The sequence below is a fragment of the Somniosus microcephalus genome, chromosome 16 (assembly GCF_052327205.1).
Source record: "Somniosus microcephalus isolate GS21.2 chromosome 16, FLI_Smic_1.0, whole genome shotgun sequence".
In the NCBI taxonomy this organism is placed as follows: Eukaryota; Metazoa; Chordata; class Chondrichthyes; order Squaliformes; family Somniosidae; genus Somniosus; species Somniosus microcephalus.
The window spans coordinates 26,282,735-26,306,186 of record NC_141002.1 but is presented as its reverse complement, the minus strand read 5'-3'; the positions used below and the strand labels follow the sequence as shown (position 1 = coordinate 26,306,186).

Genomic DNA, 23,452 nt, shown 5'->3' with positions numbered 1-23,452 from the left:
TGGGCTGCACCTCTGCAAGGGTTTCCCGCTCTGGATTCAGCAGGTCCTCCTTCATTATGCTTCTTGCACAAAGGTCAAGCAACGCAGTGACCAATGTCAGTTGTCTCCACACACTCCAGGACAGCAGGGAACCAGTTGCAGATCAGTGCCATCTGTTGCATGGAGACCTACAGCCAGTTTGTACCATAGGGTGCCATCAAGATGGCCATTACCCCTAATTTTTCCACCTTTGTCTCATCTATTGGATCATTTGCATATCGGTCAGTATGCTGTCCACACGTATCAAACAGGTGATTGATACGTTGGTCAGCATTGCCAATAATTTCATCTCATTTCCCATCGAATATCACCAGGACAATGGCTGCTGTATTTCCCAAAATAGATGGGGTCATTGATGACGGCCACGTGGCCATCCAGGCATCAGGTTCTTGATCTTCAGCCACCACCACTTCCTCGCCTGTGCACTGCGATTATACGAACATACGAAAATGACGGGCAGGAAAAGGCCAGCTGATCCATCAAGACTGCCTCACACTCATGATGGCTGGAGCATCTTAACTAGGCACTTCCTATCACCCCACAGCCATGCAATTGCCTGGGAGAGGCAAAAAAAAAGAGAAAAACCCAGGGCCAATAAGGGCAATAATACTCTGGAAAATTCCTCTCCGACCCCTCAGGCAATCCAAAGCAATCCAGGAGATCACATGGACCACGTGTTCTCTGTAAAGCCACTTACCCTTCTACATGATGCGATGTCTGCCCCAGTCCAGAACTGGTCCAGTTCGCTCTTGAAGGCAATGAAGAGAGTCAGCACCCACCCACCACAAAAAAAAACAAGCTTCTCCCAATCCAACCTCCTGAAACTTAGTAAGCGGATTCTCCAGGATGTGTGTAGCTGTGTTAGTGTTGGCAAGTGGTAAGAGAGACACTGAGTACTGCGAGGCACTGTTTTGTTCTGAGTCACTGCCTCTGCTGTTTCAGGCCCACAAATGTTAGAATGTTAGCTACAAGGCACACTTTAAAACAGCACTTGCGGTGCTCGATATTATGCATGATGTTTGTGTGGAAGTGAGTGACAAAGGAGATAAAGCATAAGAGCAGGGTGGTCTTACCTTGAGCTTTACCCACCCCCACTCCCTCCACACTCTTGTATTCCAGAATGGGTAGCTTCCTCCAGTGGACTCAAAGGCTTGTAACTTGTGACCTCTCCGTCAATCCAATTCTGTTCCTTTGTATTATATGCCGTCTTGTCATATAAGCAGTGAAGTAGTCTTGATAGGTTGTAAGTTGCAGGAGCACTATATAATGACATGATGGGTGGTCACTTACATAGGATGGGCAACCTGCAGCCCTTCCAATATATCTGTAAGTGAAGTAAGCACACATGAAACCCTTTGAAGATATGGGCAGGATTTTAACTCAGGAGTCGGGTAGGAGGCGGGACTACAACTTTCGGGGTTGTAGTCCCGCCTCCATTGAGATGCGGCCAATCCACGCGATTTTAACGTGATTGACCTTGTTAGCAGGCCAAATAAGGGCCACCCCAGCAACAGGTGACGTCACACATTGAAATTTCATCTGTCAAGAGGTTTTGACAGATGAAATACCAGTGTTTCACAGCTGTTTGAAGCTGTCAAACACTGACAGTCTTACTTCTAACATGAGTCTTTCTCCACAGACTCAGTTAGAAATCTCTCCTGCACAGAAAGCTGCAGGCCGTCACTTTTGACTGCTGGCGGCCATTCTGCTTTCTGTGCCGGTGAGATGAGGGACTCCCGAGACCTAAAGGAAGGAAGGCTGAAAAGGTAAGAAAAGGTATGTAAAACTTATTTAATCACTTTAGACACACCAAACACACTTACCTCTGCACTCATGCACCCATCACCCACCTGAACACCGACATTTCGACCTCTCCAAGTCCTTCAACCCGACAGCCCGCCTCCTCTAACTTGGCGTGGTTTGGAGCCGTCAGGAATCCCACATTTCAACCTTAAAAATAGGGATTGGGCTAAAAACTGCCTGTTAACTACCTGTTAACAGACAGTTAATTGGCACTAATCCCTTCCCGCCTCGAGTAGGCGGGTCCCAGTGCGGGGCGGGTACCCGCCTCCTTTGAAACCCCCACGCCTCCAATCCCGACTCCACGGCCCAATGAAAATCCTGCCCATCATGTCCAAATCTATCAAAAATAAGTTGCAGCCTGAACGTGTGTCCCCTGTTGGAGTTTGGTAGCAATATAAGGGCTGTCGGGTTGTGGTGAGAGCTTAGTACGAGCCAGCAGTAAATGTAGAACAGGTTGATAAGCAACACTTTGTGGCATGCCTACTTGGTTCTTTTATCTGGTAGGTAGAAACGTTGCCTGCCGTTGTTTTGGCAGGTTCCTTAAGGTGTGTCATCATCTTCCGCATCTGTTTACCGGTCCTGTGAGTGCCAGGCATGTTGAACTGCTGTCAGCTGGGGAGAGTGCCCTGGAATGCATAACAGGGCACCCACCTCATACAGCGGTACCTTCACATCACCAGCTACCAAACAGGGAATTTAGATGCTGTGCTGCTCCACCCGTTCCTGATTGACCCTGTTTCCTGTTTCCAGATTTATTTTGACATTCACTGTTTTTGGCAGCCACCTCTTCTGCCCCATGCAGCTTTTAGGAGACAGAGAAACAGCTGAAAAGCTCTTCCAGTCTTTAGAATGGCTGAAAAAGAATGTGTTTCTTTTAAATGCCTGCAGTCTCATAAGCCTTTTGATGCACTGGATCTTTCCCCCTCCCCTCCCCATGCCCCCTTTCCCCTGGCCAACCCAACTCCTAGTGTCAGGCCCAATCCAGCCCGGGAGCGGCCTTGAATAAAAAACGAGGGTCAACCCCGGAGGATCCGGCTGGCTCGCCTATTTAGGATTTGTGCGAGTGAAAAGCTTGCAGTACGCTGATCCTGCTGCTTCAGCACCAGGACCTAAAGGAACCCTTATATATTTAAACTAACTGGGGAGCCCCGCGTTGCGAGGGCAATTTTGGGGCGCTTGGTCTCCCTGCCCCTGTGTGTCCCCCCTCTCCCTGTCATGTCCTCTCCCTGTCCTATCCCTCCCTCCCCTCCTCTCCGCTCCCTCCCCTCCCCTCCCCTGTCTCCCTCCCTCCCTCCCCTCCCCTGTCTCCCTCCCTCCCCTCCCCTGTCTCCCTCCCTCCCCTCCCCCGCTCCCCCACTCCCCTCTGTCCCTCTCTCCGGCCCCTCCCCCTGCCTAGCGCCTGAGGTCCGGAGCTGAGGTCCCCCATGTATCGCGCGGCTGATGGACGGCCGCTGTGGGCGGGCGGGCGGCGCATGCGCGGTCAGTGCGGGCGGCGCGAGCCCCCCGCGATTTCCCGAGGTTCGCCCCCCCCGCGATTTCCCGAGGCTCGCCCCCCCCGTGATTTCCCGAGGCTCTCCCCACCCCCCCCCCCCCGCGAGTTCCCGAGGCTCCCCCCCCGCGATTTCCCGAGGCTCTCCCCCCCCCCCCCCCCCCCCGCGATTTCCCGAGGCTCTCCCCCTCCCCCTATTAAATTGCTATTTAATTCCCTAACACATCATTAAAATATTTACCTTAGTTCCCTAACACACAGAAAGTGTGGGGGAAAAAATTGTGAAAAATCAAGAGGGCGGCCACTCACCTCGGTTCAGAAGGATAAGGCCCGCCCACACACGCGGGCGACCAGTCAGGTCACATTGGTCGACCAGTCAGGTCACCGAAGCGTAGGATTGGTTAATCGTCGAGTCACTCGACACTCAACTGTAGGAAGGAACCCGCCGTCCGATTGGTGGACCTCGACGTCACACGGTCGCTAATGAGATGCTAATGAGCGGAACGCTGAACGTTTTTGGGATACCGCGGGCGGGATTTTTGTCCGGCCGAAACGTAAATACGCCTATGAACGGTCCGGAATCGCAAGCTTTCTTTTGAGGCGACGCGCGCGTCGGTACGCTCTATAACTTTCAAACGTATAGAGAATGGACAGACAGACATCGGGACAGACAGAAGAGCCGCTTTATATATATAGATAATTGAGCAGGTTTTTACACTAGAAATTCCTCCTTTATCTGTTAGCTCCAACCAGATGTTATGGGCATGTTGTAATATGCACAAGCTGGATTTTTAATTTTTAAAATGCTTATTTCTTTGAACATGGCCATGCTTAATTGAATGCTGGGCAAAGGTGGCTCAAAGTAAGATGGTTACAATTCTGCTTCCAATAAACAAGAACTACTAATCTTTGACTGGAACAAACATATTTTCATTAAATACTGCTTTCAAGGTGCCCAACCAAAATGTATCATGATCAGATTAACTGAAGATAATGCTGAGAGAAAAGATTTTCGGTCGGATTCCTGACCCTTGAGCAGATTTTGTTAGTATCTTGCTTTGTTCTAATACCACTCAGAATCTTTGATCTTGTCTCACACTTCTAATGATCAAGGGTCATTGTTGTAAAGACTTGAAGTTGCTGCCTGAATATCCCCACTTGCCAACTATATCATTTACATTTAAAATGCTCCAAAATTTGCAGCAATGTAAACACAGCAGTTCTGCGTGACTCCAGTGGAGTCACTTTTGTGTGGCATTAAAAGATTGCTATTTTTAAACAGACATGCTATCACAAACATGCTTTGTTGGGTTTGTGTTGAGATTCAGGCCCTGTTTTTATGGTAGGGTGGGATCGTTCTGTGCGAAGGGCCTGGGCGAGCAACAAACTCGTATGGTGAGGCACAGAGAGATTTTAACTCCTGGGTCTCCACACCCCGACTCCCACTCCAAGCCCGGCAGGAATCACGACCTGGCCGGCAGGTGGGCGGGCGAGATGGGGCATTCAGGTGGCAGGAGCGGGAATTGAGGCGGCAGGAGATCGCCACAGGTGACCTGTTGGAATGGTCCCCGGCAGTCGGGTAAGCGGTGAGAGGGGATCGTGGGCCGATCGCGATCGAGGGAACCTTGCGGCAGGGGAGGCACATGGTTTCCTTGTGTGCCCAGAAGAGCACTCCTATTCTTTCTGGCCCACAAGGAAACCAAGAAATGTTTTTAAAACATACTGCTTGGACCTCTTCTGGCCCACAATCCAGCTCCTGGCAAGTTTGGCCAGGTAGGGAAACCATCACTGCTCCCCCGCTCAGAGCTCCACTTAAGGTAGCAGATTGGGCCCCCACCAATGACGTCATTGGAGCCTGATCTGCATATTTAAATAGGACCCTTCCGGCTTGGAGCGGGTGTCCTTGCCGCCTGCTTGCCCCCCTCACAGTTGTCTTCTCAGACTTAACTGAGGCTCTCGGCCAGCTTCCGAGCCGATCGGATTCACTCTCCCCTCCATTACCGGCGAGCTGCCTCTGGAGCTGTGACTGGTGCCCGCAGCAGGTAATAAGCAAATGAGGTCGGCGGACCAATTTGCCATGGACCGGCCTAATGAGGCCCGTGCAGCACCGGTATCACACTCCGATTCAGGCACGATGCAATTTTTCTAGGTCCAAATGTTAAAACTGCAGAACAGTGTGAAGCACATGAAAATATTATGTGTGTGCGTGCAAACAATTTCTGTTATTAGGAATTGACTCATGAAGTCTGGAAAAGACATGCTCCCAATGAAACTTTTGCTTCATTTACAGCTGGGTCAAAAGGGTCAAGTGGAAAATCTTGACTGACCTGGTCATATTCAGGAAGACATGGCATTTATCATGTTATCTTCGATTAGGTCATCTATTTTGGTGTGTTATCAATTAAAAGTTTTTTTTGCTGTAATTGGAGAGAGGCCAATGCACCATGAAACGTTCTGAATACGGCTGGGAATTTGAAATGTAATGCTTTTTAAATAAGATGAATGCTGACACAATATCCGTCTTCTCAGAACATCTACTAAGAAAAATTGCTCTGAACCATGACGGCAACATAGACTGAAACATTTGTTTGCCTTCTGATCGTTTAAGATGGTTGTCTTGTTTTTTTATATATAAGAGAGAATTACTGACAGCAGAATATTAAAGAAGCTGTAAATCTCTGTGGAAACAACCCTTCCCCCTCCCTCACAGCTACTGTCAGTCTTTCCCACCGAGCTATAGGGTTGATTTTAACTGGAGCCAGGCGGGGATGCAGGAGGGGAGGGAAACCACCCTCCCTCTCCGCCACCCCCCCCCACCCCCCAGCGTCCCCATGGGGAGGGCAGCGTGAGGCCCGGGCCATTTGAACTCCTGTGCCTCATTTGAATGATCCAGGACAGTCTCCCACCTGATGCTGGAGGGACTAACGTCAGGGAGAGCAAGCAGGAGCAAGACTCGGGTCGGGAGCCCCAGAGCGGCGGGGACCCAAGGGAATGATCCTCTGCATGGTTAGTGCTGGGCAAGGGGCTTTGACAGCCGATGCTGGTGCCGATAGCGAGAGACAAGGGCGGGGCTAGGGAAGCCCAACGGCTCCTTGCGGGGATTGTGGGGGGTGGAGTAGCAATCCTGCTCCTCCTGGCCCACAAGGATTCCACACAAAAGTACATTTTGTAAGACATACCTTGGTCTCTTGTCGCCACTCGGCGACTCCCGCCATGGTTTGGCTGTCTGGGTTGACCTTGTGCGGGCACCCCGAATGACCGTTAAAATGCCATCATGGCATTGATGTTACCATTGGGCCACGACTTTTACTTTTAAATTAGGCTCCCGCCTGCCTACAGCGGGAGCATCGCTAACTTCAAAGTCAGTGAAGGTAAAATGTTGCTGGGCGGGAGCGGTTTGGCCTTGGTGGACCCGGATGATTTTAACCCCATACACGCACCTCCCACTGGGCGGGGGGGGGGGGTTAAAATCGACCCCACAGTCTGTTGGGTTCTAACATTTCAAACAATCCACCTCAAGCCAGTACCACTACTTTACTTATCTTTTTGTTTCAAAGTTCTTGTTGAAGTTTTTTAGTTTAGGAGTTTAAAATCCATGTAAACAGTTTGAGGAGAGGTTTTTCCTTTAGAATACTTCAACATCATGAATTAGCACACGTATTAATATGCCGACATACGTTTTCAGATACAAAGAGTGAGCTTACTTTGTAAAGTATTTCTAAAATGTTCTAAAAATTCAGATGAATATCAGAAGTAATTGAATTTCTTGCAAGTTACCAAATTATTCTTTATAGAAGCAAAAAAAATCCTAATAAAATGTGAGATCCTTGGCCATCTGGAATTGTCGTACAGTATCTAGCTGGTCATATCCAAGACTCCAGTAATGTGTCTGTACAGGAATGCCACAACACTGCACTAACGTTGATATGGTTGTCAAGTTACATCGTCTTTAGAATGAGGAGAGTGTGTGTAAACTGCATTTAATGGAAAACACATATCTTGGTCATCTATGCTCAAAATGTCAGTCTTCAATCAGGTCACAACAATTTACTTGTCCGGATTGAGAAAATACCTCTTGTAGATAGAATCCTTGTGGGCCAGGAGGAGCAGGATTGCTACTCCACCAACCCATAACGTTGTTTCAAATGAACGTGGAGTGATGTCCCTTGAGCTTATAGCTCAAAATATCTATCATTTTCCTCATCCAGATTAGGAATTTCCTATTCCCTCCCTTTGCCCCACTATTGGCGGTCCTGCCTTTAGCCAGTTAGGCTCTATGCTTTGGAAATCCCTCCCTAAACCTCTCCACCTCCCTCACCTCCTTTACAATTCTCCCTAAAATCCACTGCTATGACCAAGCTTTTATTCACCCCTCCTAATAGCGCCTCCTTTGGCTCGGCGCCCATTTTTGTTTGATTATGCCTCTGTGAAGCGTCTTGCACATTATTCTACATGAAAGCCGCTATATGAAGGCAAGTTGTAGTTGTTAAGAGTTGCTGAAATGTTCTTTCTGACCTAGTCTGTGTGACTCAGTTCCATATCATGCAGTGCATTCACTCACTAAGCTATGAGGAGAATTCACATGGAAAGCTCTTGATCTTGACCATAGAAAGAAAAGGCTGAGTTGCATTTATATGGTGCCTTTCATGATATCTGGATGTCCCAAAGCACTTTACAGCCAATTAAGTACTTTTGAAATGTAGTCACTGTTGTAATGTAGGAAACACAGCAGCTAATTTGCGCACAGCAAGGTCCCACAAACAGCAATGTGATAACCAGATAATCAGACATTAGGGAGAACTGCCTTGCTCCTCTTCAAATAGTGCCATAGGATCTTTTACATCCACCTGAGAGGTCAATGTAATATCTCATCTGAAAGAAGGCACCTCCGACAGTGCAGTCAAGAGAGTACAGATGGAAGATAAACATTTTTAACTGAGAAAATCTGAAGAACAGTATTTGGGCCTGATTCTAGCAGATAGCTCAACAGTTGCATTGGCAGAAGCCTGGGAAACCATTGCCTCCCAGCCAAGAAAGACTGTGTGCCATAGGGAGTCGAAAAGATGAGAGGCAAACAGTTCATAAAGAGTGTCAAAGTAAATTCATTTCCCAGTATGATCTGGTTCTCCCTCAGACTGATAACGTAGTTTAGGTGCATGCAGCCACATATTTAAAAAAAAATAATTGTGAGATAACTGAAAAATGTCAGTCAGTTGCCAAGTTAACTGGCATTTTAAAATCATGCATTTAGTGGTAATTTTTAAAAGTGAATCATTTTATTTGATTGCCAAACCTGCTACTCTCCTGCTATTAGTGCCACGTCTTACTGATGATGCCAGATGTTAAATCTCAGCCATTCCCTTGCACTTCTGTTGACCTTATGACCTCATCCAATGGAAATAATTTATTTGACGAGAAGAGAGTAGTTTGCAGTACGTATGAAAGCAGGGGTTCCAACCTTCTACTGGATCATAATAAATGATTAATCAGTTATCAGAATTGAGTTAAATTTGTTTGAACTTGGGGATTACCTTTGAAATTTTACTTAAAAAATACAGTAGTGTCTTGAATTAAATAACATTTGGATTACACTGCTGACTGTGCATTGCTGTTCAATTTCGAAATGGTACATATTTCTAGCAGAATGAAAATATTGAGTTTATGGATCTGTTTCTGAAATCAAAACTGTGCATTGTAACAGTATTATAGAAGTGATAGCTTTATTGAGTGAGCATACCATTTATGTCTACATAGTATGAAGAAATAAGTACTGAATTGAATTGCTATCACCCTTTTAGAGACTGCATAATGAGGAACGTTAATTTTTCTGTGGTGAAAGAAATCTTGCAACCCATAAGAGACTATAGCATGTGTGACACATCAGAGATCTGTCTGCTCTCAAATTATAAGAGCCTCTATACTTTATCATTTCATAAACCTCTGAGATCTCTGCGATCCTCCAATTCTGGCCTTGTGCACATCCCCGATTTCCGTTGCCCCACCATTGGCGGCCGTACCTTCAGCTGCCTAGGCCCCAAGTTCTGGAATTCCCTCCCTAAACGTCGTCTCCTCTCTACCTCTCCTCCTTTAAGATGCCCCTTAAAACCTTCCTCTTTCACCAAGCTTTTGGTCACCTGTCCGAATGTCTCTATGTGGCTCGGAGTCAATACTTGTCTGATTACGCTCCTGTGAAGCGCCTTGTGACGTTTTACCACATTAAAGGCAATATATAAATGCACGTTGTTATATATAATTTTAACTAAGGCAATGCCATGGGATTATTGAAATGGGTTCCCATCATTTCTGTAGGGATAGCTATTTCTCTGTGGCTGCGGAGCTTTACTGGATACTGGAACAACACAAGAATGTTACAGCCCTATCTCCGATCAACTCTTGTAATTTCTGCCCAGTTGTCTCCGTAGCTTGGAATGCAAAATTAAGGTCGAGTAGTTTGACACTGAAGTGCATAGAGGCTCGGTCTACCTTTTTGTTTACCGCATTGTCAGCAAGCAATCCCGCCTCCGGTTTTTATTACTTATTCCAGACACCTCGGGCCACTGGAATGTTGATCTGTATCAGTGTGCTGCTGCAAAGTAAACGCATATTGTTATTCTTGATGGATGAACCATCAAGATAAGCCTTGTTTTTCAAAAGTCAGCAGGGTGCACATTGCATCACAATTAGCAACTCCTGGTTATGGCTGACGTTGGGCGTTACCGCCGATCAGGACGTTATTTGAGCCAACTCCTGTTTTTTCCTAATTATTTGATTGACTGGTCTATACCGAGAGGTTGTCCTGTTGCTTTTGCCTTTGAGTCCTATCCTTGATTGACTGCTTTGTTTAATTGTGAAGGATGCCTTTTTATCTTCCTTTATATCAGATAAACAACTCTGGTCTTCCTTGCATTGTATGCTCCCTTCGCCCCATCAATTCAGTCCTTCTCTCTGAAACTCCCTCCCTAAACCTTTCCCCCTCTACCTCCGTCTCCGTTCTTAGAAGGGGTGGATTTTAAGAAGGTTTCTACCAAATTTTTCCTCAACTTTCCTAACTCTCCTTAAATGGCTGAGCATCTGTTCCTTTTCTTCCCTCTGTAAAGTGCTTTGGGACATTTTCTATGCTAAGGGCAATATATAAAAGTAAGAGAAAGAGGCTGTATAACTCAGGTTGGCAGCCCTGGTTTTCTGGTTCCTTGCTCGCGGTACTTATATAGTTGTTGAGGAGAGCAAAAAGGCTCCATGGGTTGTCTTTCCCACTTAAAATCTTTTCTTCACTGCCAACATTTTTGAGAATTACTGTGGCTTTGGTAATATGGTTGTTTTAAACTAGTTTTAAAGTTCTATTGATCAATCAAGTATTCTTGCACTGCGCTCAGTCTGCCAAGTTATCCTTGATTAATACTATTTCTTAATAAATGCAATTTAGTAGTTTGTTGCCTGTGATATGCAGTCTGACAATATGTTACTTTCCAACCATTTCCAGGAGTTACGGGGTTAATTCTTAGCATATCCAGTGTACGTGACAAAGTAAAAGGACTTTATTGTTCAGCCTTGGGCACTCTACACCTGAGCTACTTTGTGCATATGGTCATATTTCTGATCAAAGAGAGTGTGAGCTCACCAAGGGTAGCTGACTTTGGCATTGAGCACAAGTAGAAGGTATTGGGGGAGAGGTTTCAAATCGTAACAGTATAGTCATAATTTATTCAGCTTCAGGCAGTCGGCAGCTGTATAAATGGGATCAGTATTGGGGAAACTGAAGTTCATTGGGGAGCCATGGAGAAAGGACAGATGCAGGCTTGAGTCCTGCTCATCTCGTTCCCGATCTATGCTATGCCAAGGACAGGCTGCAGCGTTTCCCAGCAGCGGGAGGGAACATCAGAGGAGGACGTTATGTCTAGGTGGTCCTTGGTCCCTTTCCCATTACAGGAATGTTGGTAGTAGCCCAGAAACAGGCTGTGTATCCAACTACTCGGCTGCAGGTGTCCGGGCCAAGTGAGTGAAAAAGAGAGGGGACAAAAATGTAAAAAAGAGAATGGTTGCCCAAAATGCTCCCATTAAAAATAGAGAATGGGGGCAGTGGGGGGGGGGGGCAATCAATAAAAGGGAAGGTGTTTTAAGTAGGCTTGAAGAGCAATAATGTAGTTTATCTCATGAATTCCCTCTGTTAATTAGTGTAAGCAAAAAAAGATGTGAGTAAAGAATGGTGCACTACCAAAACAGAGCTCTTACAAACTAATTACATATGTTCAACCACGTTGGATTATCATTATTCCTTTGCAAAATTGATCAATGAACATTCATGAAAAGTTCTGTAAGAAGCCAATTTGTGTTTGTTAAGACCTTGTTAAAGACTAATCATGATATACATGAGGCGGGGATTATGATGGCACAGAAAGAAAGAAAAACCTTTGTGCCAATTAAGTACTTTTTTAATGTGTAGTCACTGTGGTAATGTAGGGAAATGTGGCAGCCAATTTACGTACAGCAAGGTCCCACAAACAGCAATGAGATAATGACCAATTAAACTTTTTTTTATGATGTTGGTTGAAGGATAAATATTGGTCACTAGCTTCCCTACTCTTTTTCAAATAGTGCCATGGGAGCTTTTACATCTCATCTGAAACACAGCACATCCAACAGTGCAGCACTCCCTCAGCACTGCACTGGAGTGGCCACCAAGATTATGTACTCAAGTCCTGGAGTGGGATTTGAACCCATAACCGGACTTGGAGATGAGAGTGCTATCACTGAGCCAAGGCTGACACATAGTCAAAAATATAAGTATTTTACTCCAGGTTACACCTATTAGAAAGTTCAATGAAGTAAATCTCAGTGTGTCATAGAAACAGTGGATCAGGAGTAGGCCATTCTGCCTCTTGAGTCAATCAGATCATGACTGATCTTTACATCAGCACTACTTACCCGTCTTTGATCGATTTGCCTTGATATCCTTACCTAACAAAAATCTATCAAACTCAGTCTTGACATTTTCAATTGACCCAGCATCCACAGCCTTTTGGGGGAGCAAGGTCTAGATTTCCACTACCCTTTGTGTGAAAAAGTGCTTCCTGATTTCACTCCTAAATGACCTAGCTCTAATTTTGATTATACTCCCTTGATCTGGATTGCCCCACCAGAAGAAAGACTTACATTTATATAGCGCCTTTCATGACCTCAGGAGGTCCCAAAGCGTTTTACAGCCAATGAAGTACTTTTGAAGTGTTGTCACTGTTGTAATGCAGGGAGCGCAGCAGCTAATTTGCACACAGCAAGCTCCCACAAACAGTAATGTAATAATGATAATTTGTTTTTTGTTAGTGGTGTTGATTGGGCAATAAATTTTGGTCAGGACACCGGGGAGAACTCCCCTGCTCTTCTTTGAAATAGTGCCATGGGATCTTTTACGTCCACCTGAGAGAGCAGACGGGGCCTTGGTTTAATGTCTCATCGGAAAGACTGCGGCCTAGAAATTGGGTTGTGGGCTCGCCAGGGCTGTAGCGCCAGAAATTTTGCGCCAGCGTTAATGCGGCAGCGCCCGACGAAAATTCGGTTGCGCCGGCCCCAGAGGGCGGCGGGCGCTAAAGGAGGGTTTTAGCGCCTGAAAACGGGCGTTGAATTGGGTTTCCCGGCGCTAATCCCCCGCTGCGGCACCCGATGCGGTGCGGCAGGCTGGGGAACTGCAGGCCTCCTCCTTCTGTTAAGGAGGAGCTGCCTGCAGCCGACAACTGTCCGGCGGATTCCCCCGACATCTGAGCCCGGCACCTCGGGGAAGTGCCGGGCTCGCAGCACACACACATCAGGGCCGCGGGGGGGGTGATGCAGGAGTCCGGGAAGGGAGGTGCGGGCAGGCGGCCGCCGGGAACGCGGCCGGCCGCCGCTCCACCTTTATGCGCCGGCGCAAAGGCGTGTAAGAACACTTTTCACATTCGTTAGTTGCGCCTGCCACGGGCGAGGCGGGCGCAACTGAATTTGGGCTTGGGGCCGGGTTACCACGGCAACCGGGACGCTGCGCACACCGATGACGTCATCGGTGCCGGCGCAGCGCTACCGGCTAACGCCGATGGTAAGGCCCAAGTCAATTTGCAAAACGGCTATAAGTCCGGCGCAAGGCCCTCTAGCGCCACTAATTGGGCGCTAAGCCCACTCAATTTCTAGGCCTGCACCTCAGCACTGCACTGGAGTGTCAGCCTAGATTTTTGTACTCAAGTCTCTGGAGTGGGACTTGAACCCACAACCTTCTGACTCAGAGGCGAAGGTGCTACCAACTGAGCCACAGCTGACACCAGAAGAAATAGTTTCTCTGTATCTACTCGAACCTCTTAATCATGTTAAATACCTCGATTAGATTATCCCTCAACCTTCTGAACTCAAGGGAATTCAAGCCCAGTCTACAGAGTCATGCAGAAACAGTTAACCATCTATAAAACTGTGCCAGTGGCACTGCCCTCAGCTTATATGTCATGGGATCATTCTAGGCAGAAACAAAGGCATCACAGGAGTCAACTGCTTTACTGTGCAGTTTATTAAGGAGGTAGCTGAAGCCCTGTTTAGCCATGAATCCTCCTGCATTCACTTCATCTGTACCCAGCAGTAGCTGAAACAGCAGAAAGCTTTTTTCCAAATTGGCTCTTTCCCCATGGTACAAGCCATCATTGACTGTACCATTTGTGTGCCCGCTATCAATGCCCTATCTGTGTGCAAGTGTTATGTGGCCCTACCAGAAAATGATACATGCCAGTGCACATCTCGAGGGTGTGCATGATGCCTTCATCCTCAAGACAATTAAACATTACACAGTTCTTTGAAGTAAAGGGAAAGATGGAAGCCTGGTGCTTCCAAGACATTAGCCATATAATTCAGCCATGCTTGATGTACATTCCCCATACCATGTGCACAGCAGATGCAACAAGGTACATTGGTCAGCCATTGTTGAATTGACATTTGAGATGTTGAGCCAAAGCTTTAAAAGGTTTGCAAAATTGTTATGAAATGCTGCACGCTGTGCAATATTACTATATATACAGGCCTAACCATTGACTAAGCAGTTACAAGCCGTAGAAGAGCAAGAGGACAATAGTGTTTAGCCGCCAACAGCAGCAGTCCAGCCCCCTGAGGCAGGGAGACGGGTGCGTGAACGTTTCATTGCAGTTCTTTCTTGACCTCTTTCTATTGGACATATTTACAACCAGTGAACTAAGTTACTTCAGCTGTTTATTTTTTGTATAGAACTGGTAGCTTTACTTTTGGACAACTGACGTCATCTTTTCTACACAACAAAATAATAACAAAGCGCAAAAAACAGTGGAAATGAACTAATATCATTAATGTGGTGTGTGTTTCACGTGTGTGCTGTAGTTGACTTTCCCCTTTGATGTCATCTGCATGTTGGCTCATGATACGTGTGTCTGCTATGTTTCCCCCCTAATTGAAGGAAAACCAATGGTAGGTGGGTGCTTTTGCTTCCTGCCTCCCAATGGCTTGAATTTAAAATGTTTGTCCTTGCCTTTAAATCACTCCAATGCCTTGCCCCTCCTTATCTCTGTAACTTCCTCCAGGTGTACAACCCCTCCGCCCCCAAACGCTTCTCACTCCAGCCTCTTGTGAAGCCCCTCGTTCCTTTTGCTCTACCATTGGGGGCCATGCCTTCAGCTAACTAGTTCCCACTCTCTGCTTGAACAGGCATGTGTGAAATGTTTGAATTCTGTCTAATGATTGCCTTTAACCATTATCCAAGAACATATAAGCTTGTCATGACTGCTTATTGGAGTTGAATCTCAAACTCTCTGAAGCAGTAGTGGAAGCATTCACTGAGAAATGCTCCCCACTGTGCCCAGAACCTGTGCAACTGAAGCCTTGTCTTTAGATAAGGCTGCCCGTGTCCTAACTCGCACCAAGTCCCATTCACCCTTAACCCTGTGCTCGCTGGCCTACATTGGCTCCCGCTTAAGCAACACCTCAATTTCAAAATTCTCATCCTTGTTTTCAAATCCCTCCATGGCCTTGCACCTTCCTATCCCTGTAATCTCCTCCAGCCCCACAACCCCCCCGAGATATCTGCACTCTAATTCTGCCCTCTTGAGCATCCCTGATTATAATCGCTCAACCATTGGTGGCTGTGCCTTCTGTTGACTAGGCCCTAAGCTCTGGAATTCCCTACCTAAACTCTCCGCCTCGCTACCTCTCTTTCCTCCTTTAAGATGCTCCTTAAAACCTACCTCTTTTACCAAGCTGCCCTAATTTCTCCTTATATGGCTTGGTGTCAAATTTTTTGTCTTATAATACTCCTGTGAAGCGCCTTGGGACATTTTACTCCGTTAAAGGTGCTATATAAATTCAAATTGTTGTTGTTGGTACCATGGTGTTTCCACATTCTACCCTTCCTCCTCTTTATCTCCTTTACCTCCTTTAACACCCTTCTTAAAAGCCAATTCCTTGACCAAGTTTTTGGTAACCCCTCCTAATCTCTCTTCCTTTGCTCAGTGTTCACTTTCCTCACGCCTCTGTGAAGGGCTTTGGGATTTTTTTTAAAGGTGCTATATAAATACAAGTAGACACATCTGAATAACATGGTACAAATCAGAATATGTTACAAACCAAGTTCTCTGCTCGCCACCAACCTCCAAAGGCCGCACGCCTCCTAGCTTCTCCCTCCGAAAACAACTTGGTTCGTAAGGAGTGGTGCTAACTCGTTAACTAATTTATAAGGAGTGAGCTGTTTCTTGCTGAAAGCTGCCACCTGCAGTTAGGTGTTCATTTAGCCTTCAGCTGTAGGAGCAATGTGGATCAAGACAAGATCATTTGAGCCATAGACATTCCTTCCTGCAATACATTTTCTTTCCCATTGTAGCATATGTAACATCAAATGCATTACCCTACTATTTTCACTACTGTTACATACTTGCTACATCCTTGCTAATATTTCTCTGTGAGCAGTTTTTGCACGTATCTTTAGCAATTCTTACTCTTTCTCATGCCCAGATGTGTCCAGTGTTACTGCTTTACATTAATAGTTATAGTCATGCCTTCTTCTCTTCTTAGGCAGTCCCTCGGAACCGAGGATGACTTGCTTCCACATTAAAAATGAGTTCTCAGGTGACTGATGAGTCCAATGTAGGACCTACAGTCTCTGTCACAGGTGGGGCAGACGGTGTTTGAAGGGACGGGTGGGTGGGGTGCTTGGGTTGACGTGCGCTCCTTGCGCTGCCTGCGCTTGGCTTCCGCTTGCTCCCGGCGAAGAGACTCGAGGTGTTCGGCTCCTTCCCGGATGCTTCTCCTCCACTTTGAGCGGTCTTGGGCCAGGGATTCCCAGGTGTCGGTGGGGATGTTACACTTTTTCAAGGAGGCTTTGAGGGTGTCCTTGAGTCGTTTCCTCTGCCCACCTGGGGCTCTCTTGCCGTGCCAGAGCTCCAAGTAGAGCGCTTGTTTTGGGAGTCTCGTATCAGGCATGCGGACAATGTGACCTGTCCATCGGAGCTGATCGAGCGTGGTCAAAGCTTCGATGCTGGGGATGTTGGCCTGAGCAAGAACACTGACGTTGGTGCGCCTATCCTGCCAATGGATTTGCAGGATCTTGCGGAGGCAGTCCCTTTGTGCTCTAAGACCTGCCACCAACTCCTCTGAGTCACAGAGAAAAGGAGCCGCCTTTATCCGTCGCTTCTTGCGACGATAATTGCCTCCTATGCATTCATGCTGGCTGCCCTTCCTCACCGAGTGTTGCCTGATGTTGCAGTGTCCAGTGCCAGGCCTGTAAAATGGGCTAATTTGCATTCGCTACAGCTGGATGGATGAACTTTTCAACCTTTCTGTCTATTCAATGGTTCATCAGCTGCTTGAGATGTGTTGAAGGGTCGTTATCGCAGGTGTTTCATGATTGGATCTTTTATTTCTATTGCTGTAAATAAGCTTACATTCTTGAGGATCGCACACACTTGAGAGTAAATCCCACAGATTTGTATGGGGATCATAAATCTTAACGATGACTGGGCATATCGATTTTTCCTGGATACAGCCGTAAATATTTGCAAAATTAAGGATCAGCAAAAGGACGAGTGATCTCAGGAATCAGTCCCATCCTTCAGTCATGAATTGGTAAAACGGTAAATATGAACATGCATTGTTGCTTAAGCAGTAGTGGTCTTAATAAATCGGTTTATCAATAGACTTAGGCCAGCCATTATAGTGGAATTTGAAGTATTGTTACTCTCAGTAAACCACCTTAAAACTTAGCGATACCAATTCAAATTGGCAGGATTTCCCAGTTCAAGCTCTGGAAATCTGTCTTTTGCAAAGATTCCGATAATCCACAATTGTATGGTGGCTAATTAATATGGATCAACAGGGAGGCAGTGTCTGATTTCACTCATTGCTGTACAAATTTCTGGTTAATCTTGAAATGATTACAGCTGCTACCCCAGTCTATGCAACCAAAATGGTGCATCCAAAATGATTTAAACTTTTAATTCGTGAAAGCACCTCAGGAAATAACATTCATTTTTCTCATTCTTCTCCCAGATGTGCCCCAGGCCTTGAGGTCCCCGATTTGGTTGTCCTATAGATATTGAAATAGTGTGCAGGATCATTTTTAAACTTTGGAAGCAGAAGTAATTCATTTGTCATGCCACTTGAGACAGATGAAAACTAGAGGGGATGTAACAATGTGCTGTGCAGAAGGATAAGTTAAGGGAAAATGTTTGGAATGAGTCAATTCAAGTGGAGCATGTTTCTACATGCGGTCTGCAGCCAAGTGGTTCATGTGTGAAGGTGGAACCAGGTTTCGGCTGCTGACTGCACGAAGGAGCTGTACACAAGTGTTTCCAGTCATGTAATGGAATGCCATTTTGTTTCTCTCTCATTTTCTCTGCCGAATTTTCTCCCCTCCTGAAAGCATTGACTCCCTTATTTGGCTATGATTCTACCAGCTGAGGCCATCCTCTGAGGCTATTATTCATGTGTGAGTTGAGGCAGTGGGTGCAACCAATTATTCAACCCTGGACCATATTCAAGTCAAACCCAATCCAGCCCTCAACCAGTGTGTATACGCACGGCCACACACATTCTCTTCCAGCAGGGATTGTTCTACAGAAATCAGGACTGAGTTCGATAGTTTATTTTGATTTTCCAAACCGAGGGACACTGAATGAAATTGTAGCATTCCAATCGCTGCCCTAACTGAGATTTCCTAATCGCACAGGCCGAGGATTGCTTCTGGAATCTTCTTTTTCACCCATTTTAAGTGATCTTTCTTCCTCCTTTGGAGTCAGTTCAGAGATAGAAATTCTGATCATCGAAGATCAGGTACAAATTTACTCAGACTATTTTTCTGCATTTACTTTAAACGTGTCTCTGAGGCCAGAGATGATTGTACATGTTTAAAGAGCCTATACTTGGAATTGCACATTGCACTGCTGTCCCAAAATGCATAACCCCTCAATGATAGACTGCAGCTTTGTATCTGTGAACCCCTACTGTGAACTCTTAATTTTGTCCACTAGTAAGTAATGCTTGGGACAGCTGTTATGTACCTCCGAATGGTCAATCCGAGTGACAGTGACAGAGTCATAGAGCAGGTTGTTTAGCCATGACCCTCAGCTAGTGCAGAGTATGGAATGGAACCTAAAGAGGGAAGGAAGATAGTTTTAAAATGGGATATAAAAATATTTTAAAAAAACAGAGCTCTTAACTAAAGTTGAAATCTATGGTTATAGACTGTTTCATTCCTTACTACTGTATGTTGATGTTTCAGTTGTGCATTACCCACTGAATCTTTATGTTCTGCCTCACATCAGTGGAGATGGGTGAACTAGACATTTCCTACCAGAAGACTTAGCAAATTGATAATTTTGAAGCCACTATGTCCTTGAATATGAATACAAAAGTGCATTGATGGCACACTTTAAATCTTAAATGCTTAGGTGGTAGTGAATTGGCAGCGCGTTTTACACCCTGACCAACGTTATTGTTCAGTGGGGGAAAATATGGTTGCTTTGCCCTAAGAGGGCGCTAATGGAGCGCAAAGCAACTAGCGCCCAGGTGCGGCGCCTCCCGCAAAATTCAGTGGGAGGTTAGCGGCGGCGATGACATCAGCGCCCTGCTCGCCCCCCTGGCCGCGATCTTTGGTAATGCCCCCTGACTTACCGCCGGGCGCTATGTCCGGCGGGGGTCAGGGGGGCCTACCTGCGGCTGGGGAGGCGCAATTTAAAGGCGAGGTGCGGGGCGGCCATTTTTGTTGCTGGCCACCTGCCAGCACCTGCCTGCGCTCCCGTCCCAGCCTCCTGAATGGCGCCCCCCCCCCCCCCTCGCGGAGTGCTAGCTGCGCTCCAAGAGCCCGGCACTTCTCTTGCGTGCCGGGCTCTTTGCCGGCACTCCCGATCCCCGGGGACCCAACTGGGCCCGGGTTGCACTGCACAAGGCCCCTCCCTTTTAAGAAGGGGATGAAGGCCTGCAATACTGCGGCGCGATGTGCCGCGATATTCACTCTCAGTGCCCCAAGAGGGATGCGGGGCGCTTCCAGTAGCACCCCGCGTCCCTCTTGGGGCGCAACCACTCAAGTTCCAGTGCGGGGGTGCTCATTTTTCCGGGCCGCGCTACTCAATTTTTAGCCCAGTGACTTTAACGGAAGAGAAAATTGGGCAGGGTGTAAAATGGGCTAACAATTTCACCCCCTTAGACTCACCCTGGTACAGAGTAGTATCCGCTGAGAGTACAGCGATAAAAAGAAAACTACAAATTGGGGAGAGACAAATTGGGGAGAGTCTGAAGTGAAACCAGTAAGAGATAAGAAAGGCTGAAATGTTGAGTCAAGACCCTTCATCAGAAGTTTTGGCAGAGTGTGTCAGGACCAAAAATCTGCCTTTCCTCCTGGAATGCTGACTGCCTCTCGGTGCACTTTGAGCATCTTCGATGTCCATTTCTCCTAAAAGCATTGATTTGCGCCTGTTGAGCTGAGTGCAGGTATGAAAGTCTGCAGACATTCATGCCTCTACCAAGCTGGCAATTCATAGATATCTTTAACCTTAAGGAGTACTTGACCTTTACAAATTGGTTAAAAAATTCCTAGACCATGACCCCATTTGTTGTCTCATATTATAGAATCCATAAAGTAAATAGTGGGAAGTGCAGTGGGAAAAGTTAAAGCACAGCAATGTTTGTTCAAGTGTGTGGAGAGGTTCTGAAAAATATTAAATAAGTAATAAAACTAGTCACTAAGTTCAGTAAAGATCGCTCAGATGAGTTCCAGGAACATTCAAAAATTAAATCAAAAAACATGTGAGAAATCAATGTACTGCAGTCCATAAACTTTATTGCTGAAAGCACCCCTCTGCTACAAAAGGCAAGTGGTGATGTGTGATATAACTCAGCAGGACTGTCTTGGCAACAGATAAAAGTGTTAAAAGCAAACCCAGAAATTCTGTAATCCACTATAAATCATTGCACTTCATGACAGAGATTGGACCATGTCTGGCAATGAAGAGTTTTAGTGTTATCCATATTTTAAAAAAAATGTATATTCTATTTTTAATTAATTTGCTGCAGATTTTCAACTGAGCAGTTTCTTTTTAAACTACACTCAGTCTGATTGTTTAAGGATTTCTCTCAGGTTTATCTTTGCAGTAAAATCTAAATATATTGAACTACAAAAGGAAAGATCTTTGGATGAGATAGTGTTTTTTTTGGGTCAAGGGTATCAGAAGATTCAAGCAGTTTGTACAGAGCGTGTAGGTCTTCTGAGGAGTGCTCCTTTGGTGCAAGCACTCGCTCCAAATTACAGGAAACTTTCGATTAACCGGCCCCTAAATAACCGGAATGCTCTATCCACCGGCAAAATTCAGGAGTCGATTCAGATAACTTTTTTTACTTTTAGTTACTTTTTTTTTTACTCCATTTGTTGCTGTGCAAGGGTGTAGCTGAAGCTGTTGCTAAGCTAGAGATGCTTGCAACTTGTGCCGATTGTTCTGAAGCTGAGCAACAGGGTTTGTTGCTTTATACGGAGCTCTGAGCTCCGTATCTTTTACTATAGCGTTCAGATATCCGGAATTGTTGATGAACCGGCACCACGTCGGTCCCGTCCGTGCCGGATACCAGAAAGTTTCCTGTAGTACCAATGTTATTTTAAAGCAGGCGTTAACTTTTTTAAAAAATAAATAAATAAATAAACGGGTGTCCCGAAAAGATGGCCAATTGGAAAATTCCCCTCCTGGATTTCTTGCAACGGAAACCCCAATTGAGCAGAGTAAAAATAAAGTTAGAGCTCCTCCAGTGGCCAACGTCGATACTGCAGAAACATTTGTCTTATCAGCCTTTCTACTGAGTGTACCCCCTTGGCCTTGGGTTAATAGAATTTTGCAGGAGTTCCTGTATAACAAAAACAATTTTGAGTTAACTGGGTGGTGAAATGGATACTGTTCTTTCAATTTCAAAAAGGAAATAAAAGGGGCAAAGAGAGTGTATTAGAATAGATTAGCAGGTAACATAAATGGGAACCCAAAAGTCTTTTTATATACATATAAATAGCGAACAGGTAGTCAAAGGAAGGGTGGGGCTGCTTAGGGACCAAAAAGGAGATCTTCCTGTGGAGGCAGAGGGCATGGCTGAGGTACTAAATGAGGACTTTGCATCTGTCCTCACAGAATCACAGAAACCCCACAGTGCAGATAGAGGCCATTTCGGCCCATCGAGCCTGCACCGACACATATCCCACCCGATCCCCGTAACCCCTGTACCAACACATATCCCACCCTATCCCCGTAACCCCACGTATTTAATCCCCCTAACACTAAGGGTCAATTTATCATAGCCAATCAACCTAACCCGCACATCTTTGGACAGTGGGAGGAAACCGGAGCACCCGGAGGAAACCCACACAAACACGGGGAGAATGTGCAAACTCCACACAGACAGTCACCCGAAGCCGGATTCGAACCCGGGTCCCTGGCGCTGTGAGGCAACAGTGCTAACCACTATGCCACCGTGCTGTCCTCACAAAACAAGAGGATGCTGCCAATGACACAGTAAAGGAGGAGGTAGTAGATAAATTGGATAGGATAAAAAATAGCTAAAGAGGGAGTACGTAAAAGGTTGGCAGTGCTCAAAGTAGAAAAGTCACCCAGTCCGGATAGGATGCATCCGAGGTTGCTGAGGGAAGTAAGGATGGAGATAGCGGAGGCTCTGGCCACAATCTTCCAACCCTCCTTAGATATGGGGGTGGTGCCAGAGGACTGGAGGATTGCAAATATTACACCCCTGTTCAAAAAAGGGGATAGGGATAAACCCGGCAACGACAGGTCAATCAACCTAACATCTGTAGTGGGGAAACTTTTAGAGACGCTAATCCGAGACAAAATGAATTGTCACTTGGAAAAATATGGGTTAATAAATTAAAGTCAACACGGGTTTGTTAAAGGCAAATCGTATTTGACTAACTTGACTGAGTTATTTGATGAAGTAATGGAGAGGGTTGGTAAAGGTAGTGTGGTTGATGTTGTGCATATGGACTTTCAAAAGGGATTTGATAAAGTACCATATAATAGACTTGTTAGCAAAATTGAAGACCATGGGATTAAAGGGACAGAAAGCAGAGAGTAGTAGTGAACAATTGTTTTTCAGACTGGAGGGAAGTGGTGTTCCCCAGGTGTCAGTATCAGGACCACTGCTCTCTTTGATATATATTAATGACCCAGACTTGGTTATATAGGGTATAATTTCAAAGTTTACAGATGACACAAAACTTGGAAATGTAATAAAAAATGAGGAGGATAGTAACGGTCTTCAGGGGGACGTACACAGACTGGTGAAATGGGCAGACACATGGCAGATGTAATTTGGCGCAGAGAAGTGTGAAGTGAAGCATTTTGGTAGGAAATATTGGAAAAGGCAATGTAAACTAAATGGTACAATTTTAGAGGGGTTTCAGTAACAGAAATACCTGGGCGTGTACATGCACAAATCTTTGAAGGTGACAGGACAAGTTCATAAGGCTGTTAAAAAAGCATCTGGGATCCTTGGCTTTATAAACAGGCATAGAGTACAAAAGCAAGGAAGTTATGCTAAATCTTTACAAATCTCTGGTTAGGCCCCAGCTGTAGTATTGTGTTCAATTCTGGGCACCACACTTGAGGAAGGATA

General features: G+C 45.9%; 1 protein-coding gene and 1 long non-coding RNA gene across 3 annotated transcripts in view; one reads left to right on the top strand and one right to left on the bottom strand.

Annotated features, from left to right (window-relative positions):
• Positions 1-23,452, top strand: part of LOC147106027 (A disintegrin and metalloproteinase with thrombospondin motifs 20-like) — a 288,734-nt gene that overhangs the window by 85,718 nt on the left and 179,564 nt on the right. The window lies entirely within an intron of this gene.
• Positions 13,495-23,452, bottom strand: part of LOC147106028 (uncharacterized) — a 29,202-nt gene continuing 19,244 nt past the window's right edge. The window contains exon 3 of the long non-coding RNA XR_015081316.1: positions 13,495-18,943. This is a non-coding gene — a long non-coding RNA (uncharacterized LOC147106028). The remainder of the gene's footprint in view (positions 18,944-23,452) is intronic.